The sequence below is a fragment of the Phlebotomus papatasi genome, chromosome 1 (assembly GCF_024763615.1).
Source record: "Phlebotomus papatasi isolate M1 chromosome 1, Ppap_2.1, whole genome shotgun sequence".
Lineage (NCBI taxonomy): Eukaryota > Metazoa > Arthropoda > Insecta > Diptera > Psychodidae > Phlebotomus > Phlebotomus papatasi.
The window spans coordinates 87,760,454-87,785,481 of NC_077222.1; the positions used below are offsets into that span (position 1 = coordinate 87,760,454).

Consider the following 25,028-nt stretch of genomic DNA (forward strand, 5'->3'; position numbering starts at 1 on the left):
ATATCAACAAAAACTTATAGAAAAAATATATTAAATTAACATTTTATTTTGAATTGACCAAGCGTGATTTTATTTTATACTTTAGATTTTATTACTGACGAAATTAAATTTATTTCTAACATTATGTGTTCTTTTGCTGGCTCAAATTGAGTTATAATGTAATGTAGTGTAATATGTAATGTTGTTGCTGTACAATTTTGTTTTTAATTCAGAATAGATTTACAATTTTAAATCAAATTCGATTTGTTGCCAATTTTTCTGACCAGAACAAATTTCCTACTGACCAAATTACAAAGTATATTGATCAAAAATGTTATTCCAATACTAAATAAATTGCGATTGGTGTAGAAATTTTTGCCAAGTCTCTATCTCAACATGTTCAAAATAATCCCCAAATCCTTTCTATAAAAAAAAAAGTGTTTCATCACCCATTTTATTAAAAATTTATTCCAATTTTGATAAACTCCAATTTCAATTCCTTTGGCAACTGAATCCAGTGTAATTGGATTCCCAGTTTTGAAATAAAAATAACTTTTGGATCATCGCACTTGTTGAAATCCACAAATAATCCTTCAAAGAAAAAAACTCAATGTGCATTTATGAAGTATGACTGTTCTATTTATCTGAAATTCTTCCAATTCCTCAATGATATTTTTCCCCAAAGTATTTGACTTTCGCATGGCGGGGGCAGGAAACAGCAAAAAGCGCGATATTGAAGTGCTTCCTACTGATCTCAACTAAACGATTTTGCAGGATTGTTGGTTGGAAAAAAAAATACATAGCACTGAAGAGGAACATGAAAGGGAAGGAAATTTTGCAAAATTACATTCACCCATCATGTGTGTACATTGTTATGGGCTACGATTATTCTTCCATATCATCTCCCTTGGATATTCCATAGCATAGAAATTTCATTTAAATTCTGAGCATACCACCAGCAACAAACTGCCTCATGCCAAGCGATATTGCAAAGGAGAACTCGTCAATTCTTATAATCTCCCACCCATTTCACCTTTGCCCCCATGTATCGATGAATGTTGGTAGCATTTGAAAATCCTCTGGTATGAGGTTGAAGTTAATTTCAATTTGTCTAACGATAAATTGTAAAACAACGCACCACCAGGCGCCTCCATTGAACATGCCCTGTGCTAAATTTCAGCCTCTCCCTCATCCCAGTCCACAATAGGTGTACAAGTGAACTTTTACTTGCCACAATTCAGAAGAGATAGCACACAGTTTAATACGTCGAATGATTGATTGCAATCTCGAAAATAACACGTTTCCACACCTTCCGTTTCGTGTATGGAATTTAACATACATCCTCAAATACCCAGGGAGTTCCCCCGATCAATGGGAAAAACCCTGAATTTATTCGTTCCTAGCCAACCAATTATATACATAGAGTTGGGAAAGGGATTGCTATAACAGACACCTCCGCATCCCATACCCCATACTCCTTAAATTTTCGAAAGTATATATGCATTTTAACTTGGGGTTGAACAATTTCAAGACTTTTCAGATTTTGCTGTAACAAGAAAACTTGCATATCATAAACACAAGAGTCCTGATTTATGGCACAATCAACCTTAAGCTATAAATTCATTCTAACACGCAACATTCTTCAGGTGTGGAACATTTTTGACTCTCCTCTCAAGAGGTATTTAGAGAAGCTTCTGCTCTGACTTTCAACTTAACTTCCTGGAGGATATATGGGCGGATTTTGTGAAATATTTCAACAAATATGAAGATACAAAGGGAGTGAGTAGTACCCTACTAAAAACATATATTTAGTTAGGTGTGAAAATTATTACCTACAGCTTCAATTAACCCATCTCTCAAAAACACCCTCTTTACTAAACGTGAGTAAATATGTATGCCACATTAATTGTGAATGAACACGACAGATATAGAAAATTTATAGTTTTCATCTATAGGCTTTAAAAAACAACTCAATGAATACAGTTTTATTATTTAATGAATTATACCTGGAAATAATTTAGGAAACACTAAAATTAATTATCAGAATGTTTGAATAGGGAAATTAATATTTTGCGGCGATATTTCTTTATATACGGGTTGTAAAACCTAACCTCTCTAAATCAAAATATTTTACTTAAAATCAAAAATCTCGAGAGTAATTAAATTAAGCAGGGATTGCGAAGACAAAAAATATTTAAAACGTTTTTATGAATATTTATATATTAATATATCGATGCCGAAAAACATCAGGACAGATGAAGTCCCAAAATGCCGAAGTTCCGAAAGCCAAAATCCCGAACACCAAATCGTGAAAAGTCAAGATCCTTAAGAAACAAAATCGAGAATCGGTTGAAATCCCAAAAGCCAAAATCCCAAAAAGCCAAAATTCCGAAAGTCAAAATCCCGAACACCAAAATCACGAAAGCCAGAATCCCGAGACCCAAAAACCTAAATGGTCAAGATCCTAATGCGGGCTTCAGACCTAAAGCGGTCTTCAAACTAGAGGTTTAGCTCTAGATTCAAGAAAGATCAAATGTACTTTTAAACTTTATTTATATTTAATTTTATTCATTTCAAAGCGTCCGACCTTCAATACTGCTTGATACCATCCTCGTATTTTAAGCTAATACTGGTCTTGAACATCTTGAACTTAAACGGTAAGAGATATCATATTCCGATCTTCGGTGTCACCTTATAAAATGGATCCCGCTGTAAAATCTCAAGACCAAAATCCCGATAAGGCCGAAATCCCGAATAGGCAAAATACCAATTGGATCAAAATCCCAAAAAGCCAAACTTTCTAACTTCAAAATCTCAAAAGGATCAAAATTCTGAAAGCCAAACAAACGTTAATAATCCGAGTTTTAAAATTGTCATAGCTACTCCCATGATAGTACCGGTGCGTAATAGTCACTGGAAAATTTTCTGTGATTTTGGGAAATTATTAGACATATTGACCTCAATTCTGAGACTATAATATCAAAATCGGAATAAAGAAAATTCAATATTTTGGTATTCTGGTATCAAAATATCAAGATGTCAAATCTATTAAATTTCTTCGAATCTTGAAATCTAAAACACAAGCTGTGTGGATATCAAGATTTGCAATTCTGGAAATTGAAGTTTGTTTTCTTAAAATAAATCCAAGAATCTCTCAGAGGTGCTTGGAATTTTCAAGATATACTAACAATTTGAAGAATTTCATGCGGAAATCGTTCTTCATGAGGAATATTTCTATAAGAGATGTTACAAAAAGAGAATTGCCTGCAAAAATACTTTGTTTGATTTTGGAATTTAATCGAAATGGTTGTATCACTAGATGTTCGTATCGAAGTACAACACCCTAAGATAACCTGCAAAAGACTCATATCTCGCATAAGAATATCACGGTTTATCACACATCACAAGATTGGTTTGCAATTCTTCTATTCCCTCGCATGGCCTCTCATTTATTGCTTAATACGTCCTATAATTCATTTTCTCAATTTATGTGGCGCAATTTCAACAAATTTAACAGAGAAAGGAAGATATTTGTCAAATGTGACGTTTCATTAAGTGTGAAAATTTTGAAATCTTGGTTCATAGCTTATGTACATTTTAAGTAACATAAATATGCTTCGCGACAGAATATGAAATTTTGATCTTAGAAATATATGACAGCTTGAAATTTTGATCTTGTTCTTGATCTCAGTATTGAAGCCATTGACGTCAATTCTGAGACCATAATCAAAATCAAGATCAAGCAAATTTTAAGATTTTGGTATTCTAATATCAAAAAATCAAGCTTTAGATATCAAATTAGTAAACTGTCTTGGAATCTTGCTTTTTTGTGGAAAAATTGCTACAAATTCTGCAGGAAATAAATATCTTTGTTCAGAAGTGACGTTCAAGGTGACTTTTCGTTAAGTGTGGAAAATCCTGAAATCTTGCTTCTTAGCTAAAACATTTTGAGTTCCAAGAAAGCATCGCGTCAAAATATCAAGTCTTGATTTTGGAAATATTTTAGTTTTGATCTAGATCTTAGTCTCAGAATTGAGGTCAATAGCTCATATAATATAATATAATTTGGTCCGGAATTTTGAGTTTTGGGTTTTCGATATTTCGAGCTTTTAAGTTTCGGGATTTTGTCTTGTCAGTATTTTAGCTTTTCAGAATTTTGGCTTTTCAGAATTTTGACTTTTTGGGATTTTCACTTATCGGGATATTGGAGTTCGGGTTTCTGGCTTTTGATATTTTTGCTTGCACCACTATAAAACACATCATCTCGAGATATTTTCTATTTCTCCCCAAACCCTCCCGTCCCCCTCCTAAATCATGTTATTTAAAATTTTCTTAAGGAAAAAGAAAGCTATAGGGGAAGTGCTTATAATTTTGGACAGTCTGCTTATAAGCATCGAAGTTCCAAGTTTGAAGTGCGATATTTTCTATACTAATTGACATTTCTTGTTACTCTCTTTTCAGAAGGGTTGTTTAGAAACTTAGCAAGCTATTTATCGTCTTATTTTTATCAAAATTAGTTTTAAGACGTTTAAAAATGAATTGATAAGTAGAGGTGACCTTGGCTCTTATTTTGGACAACTTATTTATTAATTTGTCCAACTTGGCTGTAAATTTGGACAGCTAATCCGCCTCAATAGGATGCCCATTGTTCTTCATTTGATGAACCAATCTTACCAAGTCCTCTTCCTGTTCATGTAAGGGAAACGTAGAATGTCACAAGAAGCCCGGAAACTTTCCATATCATTCATTAAAGTGAGTTGACTTCGGTGCTCCAAGTACGTGCGGATTTGTGCATTCCCTGACCTTTCCGGGAGCCTTTCAAGGCATTTCTCACTGCATCTCTTTCGTAGAGATGATGCTCCTTTATTTCTCCAGGCATTTGTCCAACCTAGTCATCACAAAAGCTAAAACTTCACGAAATTTCGTGAGAAAAACACCTGTCCAAAATAAGAATCATCACCTCACTGGTGAATGTCTTAAAAAATTTCCCATTTTTCACACGAAAAAACTAATTCACAAGGCAAATCTCACTTCAGGTCAAATGTACAAATCATCAGTAACGTGAATCAACACAATATTCAATGAATATTCAATAATATCACTCAAAAACAGCGAACAAACTTTGTTAGTACTTCACCAAAACTAAATAAGACTGAAGTAAACACCAAGAACTGTCATATTTCTCGTAAGCAATTGCTCACACTGAATTTTCAACAAAGCAATTTCAACTCAAATCATATTCAAATTTTAACGTATTTAGTGTTAAAATCTTCCAAAAAGAACAAATATTTAGATAGAATTCATTATTCATCAAATATTGGAATAAAAATCCATCATTTTAATCAATTTATTTTTAGTGTCCAATGTTATCTTCAAAGTGTCCAAAATAAGAAACTGGACAAAATTATGAGCATTTCCCCTAACGATTTTTTTTCTATTTTTGAATATGTTTTTGAGGGTAACCAGATGAGTTTCGTTCTTGCATACATATAGCCAGAAAATTTGAAATTTTGAGTTTTTCAATGCCAAAATTTTAGGCACAGCACGAGATTGCCTTTCCAGTTTATTTGAAAAATAACACCAGTTATTTATTAAGTTTACGTCAAGTTTATTAAGTTTATTAAGTTTAAGTTAGATGTTAAATGTTTTACATTTGTCAATCGACGTTTAACATTCGTCAATGTTTAGCATTAGGTAGTGGAAAGTACTCTCCCTTCGAACGTTCATGACTTCGAATAATGTGAATTTCTTTTACTTTTCCTAATAGATTTCCACATGACTGTCACATTGTTATAAATAATTGATAATAACCTAAATAGTATTTAATAAAAATGTTTAAATCTCTTAGAAAAACCTAAAGAAAATTCACATTATTCGAAGGTATGAACGTTCGAAAGGAGAGTACTTTCCCCTAATGATGAAGCACTTTGCGACCTCTTATTCCTACAATATCTCTTTCCCTGGTATACGTATTGTTGTGCATGTTATTTAGGGCCAAAATAAAACCTGGCCTAATTCTTTTTCAACACAAATTAGAGAATTTCATTTTATAATTCAACTGCTCTCTCTCTTTGAGTTCGAGTAGTAAAAAGGAAAATTAATATAAAAGTTTCCTGAACGTTGACATTGTACTGATTATTTAATCTGAAAATAGCTTTTAAATTTCTTTTTCATTACTTTTAATCAAACTGAAGTGGCATTTAGAGGTGCAATTTTAAACTTTAACCAATCAGTGGTGCTTTAAGCGTGAAATTTTCATCGAATTGACCGGGAATTTTCTCTTCTCTCAGCAATAAATTAGATTGGCAAAAGTCTCATGGTGCTTTGGATAGAAAATCCACGGAACTTTTTTTATCTCTGGCGGAAATGAAAAATTCCTCGGAAGAACGGTGATTGAGGTGAATAGCATTTGGAATTACAGCAATTGAATAATAATCTTAATCTCATCGTTTTTTTTGTTCAGCTTGGAAAAAAAGGATTTAGACCATTCAGACACTGCGATTGGGAGATAGCAATGGCTATTTTAAAGTTTACCAGTAATTGATAATGGTCACGCAATGATTGCAATTGTACTGGGAGGTTTGTAGTCGCGTCTACAATTGCAATTGCAATAGTAAATACGGTGTACTCCATTTCAGAGTGTTTGAGATAATTATCGAGCCAGATGAAAAGGGGGCCATATCAATCCTACCCATTGCAACCCACTAATTGCTGGTGGAGCATTGTCAGTTGATCCAACCACTTTCCGAACCCCCCTCTTGAGGGGTTCTTTCAGCACTTGCACCCAGTCATCCACCAGACTTGGTCGAGTTGGGTGGGATTTTATTTGATGGAAAACTCGATAATAGGGCCATAAAACCGCCCCCGAGACCAACCCCAGCATGGAAAAAATTGCGGAGAAATACGCAGAACTTTGAGCTTCAATTTGGTGTATTTTTTCATTACCAATAAATGCGGCCTTTTTTATGGTGGGTAAACACACAAAATTTCCACACCCTGTTCAATTGACACAAAAAGCTCCTCAGAAATCCGCATGTAAATTATTGCAAATAATGAATTTATTTAATAGCATTAAATTATTAAGGTATAAATATGTTTGATCAGTAAATAAAAAGAAATGGATAGAAAATGGTTTATTTGTGAATTATACCTTAAGTGTCACAACAAAAATTGCTACAGCACTTATAAATGCAGGTTTTTTAAGCAAACAAAGACCTACTTATGAAAAATTCGTAACAATTCATTAATAAATTAATTTTAATCATTAATAAATTACTAGACTTTTTCTCATTAAAACTAATATAATATAATGTAGAAAATTAGAATGATGAAATGAAGGGACATTAATTTATAGGCATTATGTAGTTTATTTTAAATAAAATCATTAAATATTAACTTATTATCATCTATATTTCACATGTTTGGTAATTTTATTTATAAAAGTTCAAAGTGCGCTAGAAAATCCGCAATAGCCTCTACACACTCGAGAAAATTATGTCCACGTGGTCTACTAATTTGTTTCGATATGTACATAACTTTCTCTAGTGTATAGAGGCCATAAGAGATCAAAAATGTGAGTAAAACGACCGATTTAGAAGTATCTTCACTTCTTATTAGGTTTGATACCCTTGATTGTATCGGTAAAGACAAAAATACTTTGATAAAATCCCGAATGCGCCAAAATACTGAAATTTAGAATCCTGAAAAGATCAAAATACTGAAAGCCAAAATCCCGAATAGATCAAAATTCCGAAAAGCTTAACTCTTTCGCGTCATTAGGGTCATATATGACCCGGGGAAAAAACAATTTTTTTTGACTATTTACATTAATTGAAATGTATCGGTTCATGCACGACATCATAATAGAAGGATGTAAGATTCTTGGCTAATTTTCTCAAGACTCCAGATATTCAGGGAAAGAAAATATATGAGATCAAAAATCACTAATTTCGAATTTTGTGAAATGACTTTTCTTTTTCAATTTTTTTTATATTAATTTATTTTTTTTTCAGCAAAAAGTTCTTTAGAAACACAAAATAGAATATCCATCTTTGCAAAGATTGTATATTGCATATTTTGATATAATAAACTACTCTCAATTTCCCGAAGAAGCGTGTAGAATTATTCGGGTCATATATGACCCTATTGTCCCCAAGGGTAACAGTGTTTTCGTTCCAAACCTATAGCGAAATGTAGTTGGGACATTGTTTTTCTTTGTGAAATGCGGGTTGGACATCTTGCTCCTGGACATTTCATCTTATATCTGATGAATTATAACATATTTAGCAATATTTTAGGGTATTCTGCAAGCGTTTCATATTGTGCAATTGTATTGTGTGTGAATAAATATGTGGATAAGTTTATTTTTGCCAAATACCACTCAAAATATTGTGACAGTGACTGTTCAAGGGATTACCAGGAAGATTCCTTGAACATCAGGAGTACAGTGTTCATCAAGACAATCCAGTTTGCCATAGTTTTGGCCAAATTAATAACTTCAAGCAAAAAAAAAACTCTTAAAAAGCCCGTGATATAGATTTTGAAAATGGTATGTACACTTCCCTTGAGGACAATAGGGTCATATATGACCCGGGGTTTATACGAGTTTTCACGCAATGGAAATTTTTTTTCCTCTCTTATATTTGATCATAAAGCATTAGGAAAAACTCAATTTTTACATGAATTCATCTGCTGAATAAAACTGGGACGCGAAAGACTTAAACCCCAAAAGCGAAAAGCCAAAATTCTGAATTCTTAAAAGTGCCATAGCTAGTTTTACGATTATACAGCGCTTGTTGGAAGCAAAGGAAAATTTTCTGTGCTTTGGGAAATCATTCTACACATTATTTCCTGTATAATTTGGTCCCTTAGACCGGCTTCAGACCTAACTTTTAGTCCAGTTCCCCATGCTACTTTTTTTAAATACTTTCTTTTTAAGTGTCCAACATTCCAATTTTTACCCTACTGCTCTCTGAGTTCTATTAGTAATAAAGTTTACACCACTCTTTCAAAAAGGATCATTCTGCATTTTTAAAATTAAAAAAAGAAAATGTAATATCAACCGCCCCCTTTATATGAACAGTGCTAAGGTACTCTCTTAGCACGCAATTATCAGTAACTATTCAGAGGTTTTTGAAAAATTTCTTATGTTTTTGAAAATCTATTCCTTTTAGTCTGCTAATTCCTGCGAAAGTTTAAGTTAAATTTTAGTGATTTAGATAAGTTTAGCATGGCAATATCCAGAGTGTACCGATAGGGGAAAGTACTCTATCTTCGAACGTTCATGCCTTCGAATAATGTGACTTTTCTTTTATTTTTCCTAAGAGATTTACACATTTTTATTAAATATTAGTTAGCTTTTCATCAATTAGGGTGGAGTAAGTACTTTTGGCCACTTTAAGGTTTCATGTGCTTGTAATTTTTATAATCTTTATTAAAATAAAATGAAATTTTGTACAAATATACCTTAAAGCCGTTCCTTCATAATAATCCAAGAAAATTCCCAAAATTTTTTGGGTATTTTAGTGAAAAATGCATTTTGTGCACCTATGCATGTTTCAGTACTTTTGGCCACTTTGTAAGCATTTTTAGCCATTGTGTGTAAGCACTTTTGGCCACTTGTTTCCAATAGAATTTTAGTAAAATAACAGAAGAAATAGATTTCGAAAACTTTCACAAATACACAGCACATGTCCTATTCTTATTTAACACCAATTTTATGTGGTTATTAGAGTATTTTAAATGACTTTTTGCACATTTTCTATTTGATGTAAAATCAGTCAAAAGTCACGATCGTTTTTAATGAAATCTGCGAGGTGCGCCACGTGTAAAATGTATGGGAAAATGAATGGCCAAAAGTACTTACACAGTCGAAAAAAGTAAGCTCTTTTAGCCACATCCGATTTTCATTTAATTTGTTAGAAAATCTTATTAAGGATGATATCACAATAAAATTTAGTCAATTAAGAAATGGACTTTCACTGAATAACATCAAATATTTTCATCAAAAATATGAAATAATGTAAAACAATTTCTCTTAACATTAGCAAGTTTCTTAAGAATCCCATGTTTTTTTTAGTGATTGTTTACCTTGTCGAGAATTTCTTTCAATAACTTAGAATTAATCAAGTCGTTACAAAATCAAATATGGTTTTCTGATTCGTTAGATTAGAGGTCACGAAATAAGACCCATTTTCCTGTTCTAAATAAACTCATAATTGCTTTACAATGCGATTTTACTTTAGGTGTCCAAAAGTGCTTACATGGCCAAAAGGGCTGACTCTACCCTATTGATAATTATGTGATAATTGTGTATAAGTCTTTAGAAAAAATACAAGAAAATTCACATTATTTAAAGGCATGAACGTTCGAAGGAAGAGTACTTTCCCCTATAGATCTCTAGAACTGAGCGCCTAAACAGGAAAATTTGAATTCTGATAAAACCTTCTAATGTAAACTAAATTATTTCCCTTTAATTCATTATTCATTCAGTTTTTCTGTGATAAGAAGTAATAATATAATTTTTCCATCTAGTTTTTCTTTCAGTGTAAATAATAGCATTAGAATTTAGGATCGTATAATTTAATAATAATATTCCACATTGCGGTAGGTAAAGTAAGTTCTGCATATAGTAATGTAAAGAGAGATACTGGGACAAAAGTTACCCAGATAATGGTAAAAATTCCATTTATTTCCATGCCCTTTTAATGTGCATGAATTAAGGTTAATGCTGTTATTTTGTGTATGAATAAGAGATCACAGCATTGCGATACATGGTGAAAATACGCCTGGCAAATTATTACAGCATCAACTCCGAGTGACCACAGGCTAATGAATGTTGACGGAAGTCCCTTGTTAATAAGCATATAACATCCGCTGGAAATTTATGTCACCCTCATATTATTCCATGGGTTTGCTTGGCAAAATTACCAACGGATGATACAATAGAAATTGGGTGAATTGATAGAATATTCACCACTGTAAATAATATGATTATCTGGGAGTTATTTTTTTATGTAAGGGTTTTTTTCATGTGGACATTCCCATGGGAAGCTATTTTTTAATGGATCTTTGAAAATTTTGCCACAAAAAAAAGCGCTCCCGTCAATTAGGGCAGAAGATTAGATAAAGCAAAATGTACTGCACTCAATAAACACTCAATTAACTGCCTAAAAAGAATCAACATGTTGTTTATTTTTGCAGCTAGAATTGTACCATTTGTCAGTTAAAGCATTTATATGTCCATGCATTAGGCAATTTGTATAAATTTCAAAGTAAATAACTTGCTAATTTGGCACAAATGGACGTTTTAAAAATGCTCCATCAAAAAGCTCTTCGTCATAAAGTTCGTACTCATGGCAGGCAAAATGCATAAATCAATAAATTAGCAGGCAAATGTGGAAATGAGAAGCATTTTGTAGGCCAAAGTCATCGACATATATTTCAAAAAATGAGTTACTCGGAGAAAAAAAAGCTCCTTATAAAAAAAAACTCATACATATTCAATTTAACTCAACTCACAGATCATTTTTATGAGATCACGTTCAAATTCTTCGTACAAAAGCTTTCGGTGCTGAAAGCTCTCTTTGAGGCGGTGGAAAAAAAAATATTGTGCACTAATGATATTTCACATTTACTAAAGCTCTGTCGAGTTTCATGCACCACGAAACTTTTATCGTGTGGCGGGAAAAATCATCTAATTCATCATAACAAAATATGCGCAAAAATTTCTCCTCCATTTCAGCGTGATTTATGTATGATTTATATTCCATCATCTCATCCAAATGTTCACCCTCAGAGTTGGGAGGGATGACAAGTAGAATTTCCACTAGATATCACGGCAAATAATTTCATTTTAATGCCTCAGTCGTATCGGGTTAATGATTGTTTAAAATATTCCATCATTTCCGGTCGAGATGACTATCAACCATAAAAATTCAACGACTCCCCTAGAACACATGATTAATCCATCTCGAGCAAAAGAAAGACATTTGATAGAATTTCTTATCTCCCTTCGTCTTAAATATTGTGGCTGAGAGCCACATGATTTTATTAAATGATACCATTTGCATTGAAATTAATGATTTTATTCCATTTGAAAGCATTTTCCTAATTGTACACAATTCTCCAAAAACTCCAAGTGGGCAACTTTTGAGATTACTTTTAGAAATGTTTGCCAAGAAAATTAAATCATTGCTCCTCTTCCCAGGAAACTGAAAACTTTCTGTCCATCCAGTTTTACAGAAAACCTTTTAAAAAGACTTTGAGATACTTTTCTTTGGACACTGAATTCAATCTCTAATGCTGGACCTTAATTTTTAATTAAGTGTTGAATTTGCTAAAATCGAACAGGGAATTGAGAGTGAATTGATGTGGCAATCTTGGATAAATATACTTTTGACGTTACCTGTCAATTTTGTGCCTTTACATAAGTAAAAAATATTTTTTTACATTTTACATGTAAAAAATATGTAAAAATGTAAAAAAGAAAATTAAGCATTTTTGAATCTTAAACATTTACTGTAAGCAATATCAATATTGATATTGCTTACGAGAAATATCAATAAAACATTCTTGGGAAAGCCATGAACAAAATTTAGCACAACTTAAGCTTAAAATGATTTCACTTGTATGTAATACACTCATAGCTTCAACACGAAAAGATTAAAATTGCAAATAAAGAGCGCACAGCTGCAGCAGAAAACGGTTAAAATTGAATATAAAATCCTCACAGCTGTCGAACTAAACGTTTAGCAATTTAGATCGGATTCTGTGCAGATTTTATTAAAAATTGATATAATATCATAATTTCTGTTGGATTTTTTGTTTAAAACGTTAGTCTCATTTTAGTAATAAAGCGCAATGGTTTTTTTTAGAATATTATCACAGAAACATTCATTACCACAGAATCAGTGTTAGCCAGTTAGCAAGGAGACACTGATTCTCTTCATGAACATTATTTTCTGGAATGTGATGTCTTGGACAAGGTATATAGCAAAATCTCCCAAAAAAAATATCGTTATGAAGAGAGTAGTGAATAAATCTTAATTTCAATGATTTTTACAATATTGTTGATTAGCAGAAACCACAGAACAATAGGAAAACTCCCTGAGCATGTAGATATAGAAGTTCAAAAATTATTAATCGTTTAGATGGTTACTATTATATTGGTTCAACGGTTCAAAAACTCGTTAAGTAATGATCTTACGAACAATGTTTGTGAATAAAGTACAAACTTTTACGAACTTGTTGGTGGGTTATACGATTTACGAACATTTCGAATGTCTTTAGTAAGAATTCACAGACATTTTTGAATAATTTTGGAAAATATTTTTTTTCTGTGTAAATAAAATTGAGGATATGCTACACATAATAGATTCTAACCATAGCAAATAAGCGTGATATTTATAAACATTTTGAAAAAAACATGTTTTTATTGAAATTCATCGAAACTAAATAAATATTTAAAAAAAAATAACTAAACATATTGAAGCAATTTTTACTTAAAAAAAAAACAAAAACAAACTGTTGCGATCCTGTAATTCATCTTATACTCTTCATAGGGGATACTTTACGGTTCTCTGAATGGAGTGTATGCGAGGTCTTAGTGATGCGTGCAACATATGTATCATGTTAGCAACTTGTAACCGCTATGAAGTACATATAAGTCAGTGCCTTATCCTGTTTATTGTTGCTGGAAGCCCTCCAGCTCTTTCACTTCATTCCCAACAAAACATCTTCCTTATTTTATAAAATAGAGAAATAAAGATGCTTTTTGTTTTGCAGAAAAGGAATAAGAATAACTTCCCAGCTTTGTTGAATGCTCTACCTTGTGCACCTTGTGAATCTGAAAATATTTCTCAAAATTTAGTTGCACACATTTTATTTGGGCCAGAATATACATGGGAAGGTTTTTAGGCTTCGCATATACTGTGGCTTCAAACATTTTACATTTTTGCAGCATTTCTTTAATGAACCTGAAAATATGTGTGATATTAAAATGCATTGCCCTAGATAGATCAGATTTATAAAATAAATATGTAAAACATAATAAATGTTGAAAGACAAAGTATGTGCGAAGCCTGACAGCCTGCCCTTAAATAAAATTGCCTTAAAGTCTAGATAAAATTTAATTATAGGTTCAAATATGTTTCATTACTGGTTCATTTTCGGTTGAAGCTTATAGAAAGAGATTCTCGCAGCCGAATTCGAGTATTTCGCCAAGTTCATTTCGCTTTACTATATTTTTTTTTAGCAATAATTGAAACACGGATATGATCTTTGGTTTCTTCTCCTTTACTTTCTCGACACCGATGTTTAGGAGGGGTATTCCTCCTTCCTCAGGTGGAAATGATTGGGATATAGAACTTTCACAAAGGATTTTGTTACACTTTTAGTGCTTTTTGGACTTTGTTGAGGACCCGAGGAAGGAGGAAAACCCCTCCGAAACGTCGGTTTCGAGAAAGTAAAGGAGAAGAAACCAAAGGTCATATCCGTGTTTCAATTATTGCTAAATCAACCTATTGGCCGAAAGTCATCTGGTAACTAAAATTTTTATTTAACGCATTTGCAAATGATTTTTTTTTAACAGTGAATAAATGAACAATTCATTTATTCATTATCAATCGCTTGTCACTAATTAGGTCACATGCAATAGCCAATCAGTTATAATCAATTTACAAATCACCAGAAATATTGCGCAATGCAGAAGTGACGCATTTTCATTTCGGACTAAAATTAATTATAGCTCAGGACGTCCGTGGTGCAATTGGTAAGAGCGTTCAGCCCTTGGGCGGTGTGACCCCAGGCTCGACTGTCACAGTTGTGAGTTCGAGTCCCGCCCGGTGCAAATGATTGAAGCGTCTGAATAGGCATTTTTGTAAAAATTTATTAGGTATAAAATTGAATACGAAAACAAAAGTTTATAAAATTAGAGCAAATGAAAGGCTTGTTATAAAGCTCAAATTGGTATAAAAGATCTCAAATTCACTATCTCGAACCAGATATTTAACTGCGGTAATGGACAAATGGAAGAATCAATAGTTTGTTCAGCCGTGATGTCAATCTTTAACTAAAACTTAAAATAAAAAATTCTAATGAAACTTGATCCCTTTAAGCCATTATATCCTTTTTGAATTTATGGAAATTCTATCGATTGAAATTGTACCTGTTCGTATGTTCTTCAAAAGTTAGATTTACCTGTTTATACCAAATTAAAATAAAAACAGGATTTTATTGTGATAGATTAAAAAGTCCTGCAGGTTTTCTATAGCTAGTTGTTATAATATACCCTAGTCAATGTTATGTGTAAACAAGTACAACCTCAAGAAATTGATAGATATTGAAGAAAAAAGGATTTTCTATATTCTTATGTAAAGGTCTCTACAGACTAGGAGCAATTTCTTTAAAAAAATGCATTTTTAAAGGAAATTTCCCTTATATTTGTAGGCAGAAACGTCAGAATTTTTTAAAACAGGCAATTTCTTGACGAAAATTGCTTCTAGTGTGTAGCCACCATAAGGGAAAAAACCAACAATCCATTCTAATAACTATAATATTTGGGAGAGTAACCTGCTTATGCATCGACTGGTGCGGGCTCCAGACTGTTGCGAGCTTCCGCACTACATCCTAACACTTTCACGACTCAGAAAGTACTGACGTCCGTTTTCACTGAGATCGTACGATCGACTAACTCTAACACATTCGTCTTTTCCACCACCAGAGGCGCTGGTCTATAAAGGAGACATTGCGTTTCGAATATTCGGGTTGACTTAGCAGAGCGTTTATTTATTACTTATATTTATTACTCAAATTCGTCCTCCTGAATGACTAATGTTGTTATTCCAATGAAAAATGAACAGCGTTTTTTTTTAGCACTTTCACTGTTCTCAACTGCTTCTACATAATCGACTTCTCATTGTGTTGGCTCCTATCACGACTATTTGGTGCTTTTAGAACACGGCGATGATTTGGGAAAACATTCGAGAGAGAAACCAATGCAAGGAAAAGTCGATAATGCAGAAGCACTTGCGAACAGTAAAGTGCTAAAAAAAAACATGGTCATTCTTACCAATTATACCAATGCCAATCATACCAATGAAAAAGGTAAATCTCTCTTCTGACCATTTTTTAGTACATGCTTGTTTTCATGTGCCTCTGCATTATCGACTTTCTTTTGTATGGGTTCCTATCACGACTGTTTGGTGGTTTTGGAACACGATGAGAGCTTTGGGAATACAGTTGTGACAGAAAATTGTACAAAGAAACGATCTGATTGAAACGATTGTAAAGAATCTCAGCCAAAATGATAATGCAGAAGCACATGAGAGTAGTCATGTACTAAAAAAATGTTCAGGAGAAAGATTTCATATTCCGCTTTTCATTGGAATAGCACCATACTCAACCGTATCATTAAAGAATACTAATAGAGCATGGTCTTAAATGAATTTGACAAATTGCAACTGAAATACATCTACTTACAGACTGATTTCACTGACTTGATCATCGATTAAAGACCGTTTGCATAAACTTTCTTAATTTAATCCTTTAGGTACTGTTAAATTTTGTAAGATGAATATTTTCGAAGATCAGCTTGAATCTATTTAGGCCTTAAGAGTCCTTGGAGACCTGGGGATTAGTCGAAAGACAACTAATTTTCTTTAAACATTTTTTTAAACATTAATTTTTTTTAAACATTTTCGGCAAATTTACATTAAGTTGTCTATTGGCTTAAGCCTAGATCTTTGGCTTCTTTCTTCAACTACCAACTTGTACTAATATCCTTCGGAAAAATTATTATAAAATGGTTTTCAAATTTTTATATTGTCAATTGTGTCCATATCACCTTTCAAAAGCACATAAACTAAAACTATTAAAATAAAAATATTCATGTAAATAATTGTGCATGAATTAAACAAAATTTATTTCAAAATCACAATTTTATCTTAGAATTTCTCAATAGAAAAATACTAATCTTATTGCGATTTTGGTATTATTGTAACCCAATTACATTGGGGTATGTTCCCGTGCTGAAAAAATTTGCTAAGTCCGCCCAAGAGGAACTCCCAAGAGTACCTTTGATTGTACGAGTCGAGTCAGGAATCTTCTCGTCAAAGAGCTAATGGTATTAAATCCATATTAATACATATTATTGACTTATATCTCTGACGTCTCTGACAATATGTGGTTAGTTTAATCTATAAATTCTCTGTCATCCAACTCTGTAAAGGCAATAGAACGCACATTTGGCACAACCATCATATTCCATTTGTGCAGAAAGTAGCATTACCATGTGAATATCTGAGAATAATCACGACCCTGAGAATGTCTAGAAAGCTCCCTGAGTCCCGGACGATGCTTATGGATGGGCAATACAAAAAGTATCCAAAGCATGAACTTTAATAGAGTCTGTTGCTGAGCCCATAAAGGGAATATGTTGACGATTGTAGCCCATGGACTAGAGGACATAAAAAATGATGACCTACAGATCGTTTTAGCCCAACGATGAGCTTTTTTCTCGTCTGGCGAAAGTAACCGCTGGCAATTGCCAAAAAAAGCGCTCCTGCAATTGATCACGATGAGTCGTTATGAATAAATGGGGATGTCTGTGCTTTTTCTGGTACTTTCTGGTGACCGGGTTCAAAACAATATCTTAAGCTCAATCAATTCCGCAGCGATTTCTGTCGCTGAATCTTCTCTTTTTTTGTCGCGTGGAGCTTTCTATTACAGGGCACAAAAAAGCCCCCTCTCAAGCTCAACCAAAACGATACATCACGTCGTCGCATTCAGGCTTCATCGCTTTGGGAAAATTGATAATCTGGTAGCTTGGGAGGACCATTCTCTTGGGCGTGAGATGGTCTCTTGTATATCAATCATGTGTGGAGCAGATGACTCAGGGAAAAGTGAAAGTGTTGTGAGGGGAAAAAAGCCGTGGTGGAAGAGAAATGTTACCAAGTCATTGCAATCGATATTCTGAGGAGAGTGCACTCGATTAGAGTCCTCGGGAAAATCATCACAATGACTTTCACTTTGTCTGGAAGAGCTTTTTTCTACGACTTTTCCATTGGGGAATCAATTAAAAATTAAATGAGAAGTTTTTCTCCCTGTTTCGCTGTCTTTTTTTTTTGCTCATCAGATATCTTACACCACGTGTCAATCATCATTCTGACAACTCCAGAGAAGGAAAAACCTCAAGCAAAACTCATGAATATATTATAATCGAGGGTATTATTATTTTGTGAAGAAACTCTGTATGAAAATTTGGTGAATTTTGTGAGAAAAGCTTTTGCCGCACGAAATTGAAAGCTCTGAGGTTGAAGATTTTCAGAGAAGAAAACCCCTAATCTAATTTTCAATTTGAAAAAAAAAGAGAGAGAGAAATGTGTTCAAAATGGTTGTAGAATAATTCAACATATTCAAGGTAAATGTCCTCCTGAGCTTTATCCATCAGGGACTTGTTAAATTTACTTCTCAACATTCCCTACATTAAAATACACGCAAAGAGCTTTTTGGAAGTTTTAAATCTTGATGAAGAAATCATCCTTACAAAATTCACTCTGAATTATTTCAGAAATATTCCAACTTTCTTTGAACTTGGTCTTAAAATAATCCATGTCTTAATTTACTAACTTTCCTACATTTTATCCATTAAAGCACGTGAAAATGAATATTTAACAGTCATTATTGCACTTCCTCAAAGCTGCAACATCACTTTTGAACAACCTGCCAAACGTGCCAAAAGGTAGACCAACCGCAGGCATAAATATTTTCAAAGCTTTCCATTTCCATCAGATTTTTCTGCATAGCTAAAACGAAGAAACAAAAAAATACATTCGCAAAAATCCAGGCTGAAAATTTACCAAACAAAATACGATTTTGCTGTCCAGGAAATAAAGAGATCTCAGATGAAAAGTTCCACATAATAGCTTTTAGAGCTTGTGCAAAAAGTGGAATAATTCTTCTTTAAAGTTGTAAGAGGCCAAAGAACATGGTATAAAAGTAGTATCTCTGCAGTGCAGTGTGTTGAGGGTAGCTTAAGAGTGCCTCGCCCAAAGATAGAGAAATTACAAGATTATAAGTTTAACTTTATTTATAGGATAACACTTATAGAATTATTTGTTTGAGATTGTTTCGTCTACTTCCCTTTTTGCTTTTAGTTTCTTTCTGACAAGAAAACAACAAGGGGCTAATCACTTCAATTGTGGTTTGCAATGGAATTCAAAATGTTTGAAATAAATTTGACAATAAAAAAATCAATTATTTAAAAAACTGAAGTAGTTGCTTATAATGCTCATAATAAAGCTCGAAGAGCTTTAAGAAAAGCTCTTCCAGTATTTTTCACTCAAGGTTAGAAATTTATGCTAAGACGGCGATGGACAACAAAAATATATTTTTTTATATACTAGCTATGAAGTATATAACCCTTTATAAGGATTGCCGAGAAATATATATTTAAAATAAAATTAACATAATTTAAATAATTAAGAAAGGGGAAATGGGAAACCTTTGAATTGGGCACCTTTGAACATAAGCTTTCTTCCCCTATTAGCTGAGATTCTTTACAATCTCAGCTTTTGTGGTCACAGGTGAAATCCGACCTCATTAGATCGGGCCCAAATTTTGGATTTACACGTTTTGGCGCTCATAGATCACGAATATCATATGTGGCAAAAATCGATTTTCGTGGACGTCCCGTCCGTCCGTCCGTCCGTCTGTAGTACAACCACTTCTGGAGAGAGAACGGAAAGAGATATCGACAAGCGGTTTTCGGCAAAGGTTAAATGTCGATGGGCGGCTAGAAATAGTTGATATCAGACCCACCCCCCCATCCCCCGTCCGCCATTTTGAAACACCCCCAAATTTTGTTTTCTCAATAACTCAGCCCGTATGGCATTGATCGGGCTTAAATTTTAGTATGTTATGGCTGGGCCTAACACCTTTCGATCGATACCAAACTTAACCCCTCCGACCCTCCTGACCCGAGCTAGAGGGGGTCAAAAATTCAATTTTTAAATGGTCATACCTCCGGTTATAATTATCAGAATGCGAAAAATTTTAGTGTTTTGGAAAGCTCTCGTTGAGTACTGTGACACGCTACCTTCATTCGATTTATTGGAAGGTCAGATTAATTGAAAAATAGATTTTCGATTAATCGATTTCGAATATTTCGAAAACTAGACGATGCTTTTTCTATAAATTTTAACACTTTAAAACCCGAGCCAAAAAATCACGTAAAATACCAAACTACAGCAGTTCTAGGGCTCATAAATTATTTTTTCAATAAATATTTTCCCATTTTTCTTGTCACTTTTATATAAATTTTGTGAAAATTGACAAGAAATGCCAAAGTGATTTTTTACAGATTTTCGTAGCAAAAAGGAAATTTCTATTGAATTTCCTTATTCCTAGCAATTTGGAAAGAATCTTAGAACTCATATCTATATATCTTCCTGTAAAATTTTCATATTCTTTTATATATTTAGTTGGTGCTTTTGTTTAAGAAAATTTTATGTGAAATTCCAACTGGGAATCGAAAAAGAAAAACAAAGCGAAAAGTCAATTTTTACCTTATTTTTTTTACATTACCATTCTACAACAATTCTAGGTTTTATACTACTTAATTTTTCATAATTAATTTAACATTTTCACGTATTTTTTATGATATTTTAGAATCGTGACAAAACTCAAAAATATTAGCATTTTTTAGGTTATTTAAAAGCCATTCAAATGTCCATTTCGGATGCCAACTCCATATAAAAAAGGTGGCATTTTACGCCAATTTGGTATTCTACGCTCATTTTTTGGCTTTTTCCCAATTTTTTAAATAACAAAAAAGTTATCAACTATTTTTTCTACTAAACGAAAGCTAATTAAATTCTCTATACATTAGTGGTATCACTTTAGCATAATATTGAATAGAATTTCTACTACGAAGCTCCAAACTTAAAATTGGAGTAAAATGCCACTTTGGGTTGTAAAGTGTTAATATGTTGTAGCTGAGGTCGAGACCTTTCCAACGGTGGGTCGCACTCCACCCTCGATGTTCCCTGACCCGAGCTATAACCAAAAATGTCATTATCGGACTGCATTTTTGGTGTTTGCACAGCGGTTTTGATAAAATTTTAGTATATAATATATCTGAGATCAAGATCTTTCTGACGATTGGTCCCATCCGACTCAGCCCCAACCCACTGTACCCCCCACCCTTACTACATCCATATGGACCGGACTATATCTCTAATGTTTATTAACCGATTTCAATTAACTTTTTTTTCTCTTGTTGGTCTTCCCCACTCAGACTATTTAAAATAGAAAATAACCAGTGATAAGCCCAGATAAGCTTATGGTACCTGAGATTCTTTACAGGTGACTTCGAAATGCGTGCAACTCGGGGTGCTTGCAACTCGCAATGCTTGAAAATTCGATTGTGAGTTGAATTTTGGGGGTAAAGAATCGCGTTGATTTAACTGTTTTTGTCGGTCGAAATGAATAAAATTGGCTAGTCGCGATTCTTTACCCCCAAAATTCAATTCACAATCGAATTTTTACGCATTCCGAGTTGTAAGCACCCCGAGTTGCATGCATTTTGAGATCGCCTGTAAAGAATCTCAGCTACCATAAGCTTATCTGGGCTTATCACTGGTTTTTCTATATTTTTAAAAATATTTAAATATTTTAATAAATTTAATAAATATTTTGTTGTCCACATTTTCCATCTAATAGCGAAATAGAGCCCGGCTGGTGGATACCATTTCCTGTGCCTGGGAAATTCGTATCTTCCATCTCTCGCTCCAAGCAAAGCCTTTTACTGGCGGTATAGTTTTGTTTCCCGCTGTATGGGGGATTGGATGGTAGAAGACATTGCCAATCGGTAACATGTCTTGGAAGAGTTCTGATGGAGCCATAGAGCTGGATCGCTGTCACGATATGGGACGCGATAAGCCTCGATCTCCCTAAGGAATCTTTCAGGGCAGAAGACCGCCTACAATTTATGTATTTTAAATTTATTTAAAAGATACAAGTATCAAGTGCAATGCCCTGAATCCTATTACCTGTTAAATTCCTAATTTCATGAGAAAGTGAGAAAAGACTAGAATTGACAGCTGAGGAAGAATTTTGGAACCTAAGCCGAAAGCTTTGGCAAAATCAGAATTTTCTAAACTGACCATTCTTTCCCCGATTCTTTTCAATATTTGTGAGATTAAATATTGAATGTGAAAAATAATTTGGAGCAAAACTTATTGTTTTATGTTTGGAATAAGTCTATTAGAAAAATTTACCTAATATACCTACAACATTAGCCTAGAATCTTAAACATTAAAATGATTATTAAGGCAATTAGACCAAGATTTTATTCATTGAAAATTCTTTAAAATTTCAACAACTCTAAACCAATTACAATTGGTTTCACATAGGCAAAGAACTTATAATTGACCTATTAGTGAAAAGAAATTTCCTTTATTTATGAGTTATTTTAGTACTAATTTATTAACCAATTAAGCTGGTTTTTAAAGTCAATAAAAAAACCACAGAATCAGAAGATGTCGATGGAGGAACATAAAATTCAGCAGAACTTGCTAATATTACCTAGAAGTAACTAACCCCTTGGTAAATAACACGCTATTTGGATATAAAAGGAACTTTGGGAAAAACTAACAACCATATTCTCTATAAAACTATTTTTTTTTCTATACGAATGAAATGAGATTCATGTAAACTTTTTGTTTACTGCGGACGGGGAAAAATATACAGAACAAATAACAGCCACAAAGAGCTTTTTGCTATGCGCATTTTGCTTACAACATTCGTTGGAAGTTGTATATATTAACTTCCGGTGCTTTTCAAATTCAGAGATTCCTGGAGAGAAAGCAATTTCCTCATTTGTGATGCCTTTGTTTGTAAACAATACACAATCTTAGGAAGAAAATTTTAATAGATAAACTTGATAATGCGTTGTGTCAATATCTTTATGGGTGAAAGGGTGGTGGAAGAGAGAATGACGAAGGAGAGAAGTGCTTGGGAGGAACTCAACAAGTTTTCTCGGGGAAAATTTCCATCATAGTGTCATGTTAACGACTTCTTCGGGCTTCATGCACCAACAAAAGGATGGGGTTATCAATCAAGTGAATGGATAAGACATAAAGCTTTGATAAATGGCGTATAATTTTCTCACAGTTTTCCTCCCATACTCCAAAACTTTTCTGCACCAAAAATTTCTTTCAGTGTTTGCAGTTGAAACCATGCAAATTTGAAAACTTTCTCTATCAAAAGAAATTCATCTAAACCAGAATTTTCGCTTTCATAGGCATTTTGTGTTAATAGAGTGGAGGAGTTTTTCTTCTTGAATATCAAAAGGCAAAAGCTTTTCCACAAAAAAAAAGAAAGCCCTCTGACAAAAGAATAAATCAACATACGAAAAATCACCTCAAACTCTTTCATTATTTTCTCATTTAACTCTCTAGGACAAAATTCATACAAAATTTTTAAAATTATTCATTCCGTTGAAGTTTTCCGCTGCCACAAATTCAATTTCTCTTGCCACATTCTTCAATGATTCGAAGTTGAAGTGCGGAAGAAGCTGCTGGAATAAGAGGCACAAAATTATTTTTTCCTCCTTTTGTTTAATTTTGAAATGACTTGAGGCAATTTTCCCCATAATTTTACATCCATTTTGCCTTGCAGATCTTCCCCCCCATCCAACTAAAACTCACCTCAAAAGAGGAATTTCTTTTTTTCCAGAATTGGTGAAAAAGTATGTAAGAATTCTGTACAAAACGATAAAAAGAGCTTCAATGGGGACTTTTATTATTAGAATTTTCCGCGTAAATACACCAATTAATTTTTCAGTCGCAATTAACATATTTTCATCTTAGGATTCATGTTCCAAGAACTTGGAAGTAAGGTGTTCTTTTGTATCATTTTATATTTCATGATAAACAAGGATGATCTTTGACACTGAAAAAATGAAAGACTGCTTTGTTCTTAAGAAAGTAGTCTGAATGGACAGAAAATTCCATTGTGAATCATACTTTAATTGAAACATTAATAACCATTACTACCTATTACAAAAAGGGTTCTACATTTCAAATATTGTTTAACTGTTTTATTGTAATGCCCAACGCACAATAACTTTTGTTTTGTAAACATGTTTTTGACATTTTAATGAGAGTGAGTGAGATCTAGATCTAGTCATGTCGCTCACTCTCATAGAAAATTTAGAAAACATGTTTACAAACAAAAGTTATTGAGCGCTGGGCATAACAGTTTAATCTGCAATAAATGATACAAAAACAATCTAAAATAATCTCATTTGGTCCGTTTAAATTTAATTTTAAACGGACTTAAATTTTAATTTAGTTCTGGTTAAACTAACAAGAGCTTTTCATGTTTTAAATAAATCAGTGCATTTAAATGATCAATACCTGGATATTCGGGATCAGAGGAAGTATTTTTTATAAAGATCAATAATTTATGCAAATGTGAATAATTGAAGTATAGGTTTAATGACCAGTGATAAGCCCAAATAAGCTTATGGTAGCTGAGATTCCTGACAGGCGACCTCGAAATGCGAGCAACTCGGAATACGTAAAAATTCGATTGTGAGTTGAATTTTGGGGGTAAAGAATTGCGTCGAGTAAACTGTTCTCGGCGGTCGAAATGGATAATATTTGGTCGACGCGATTCTTTACCACCAAAATTCAACTCACAATCGAATTTTCACGCATTCCGAGTTACAAGCACCCCGAGTTGCACGCATATCAAGGTCTCCTGTAAATAATCTCAGCTGCCATAAGCTTATCTGGGCTTATCACTGGTTATTTTCTATTTTAAATAGTCTGAGTGGGGAAGGCCAACAAAATAAAGGAAAGTTCATTGAAATCGGTTAATAAACATTGAAGATAGAGTCCGGTCCATATGGATATAGTAAAAATCGGGGTACAGTGGGTTGTGGTAGAGATGGATGGGACCCATCGTTAGAAAGATCTTGCTCTCAGATACAATATAAGCTAAAATCCCATGGAATTCCCTTCATAAACAAACACACAAAATGT

General features: G+C 33.3%; 1 protein-coding gene across 2 annotated transcripts in view; it reads left to right on the forward strand.

The window, feature by feature from the left end:
* Positions 1–25,028, forward strand: part of LOC129797953 (zwei Ig domain protein zig-8-like) — a 163,621-nt gene that overhangs the window by 117,182 nt on the left and 21,411 nt on the right. The gene's annotated exons all lie outside the window — the stretch shown is intronic.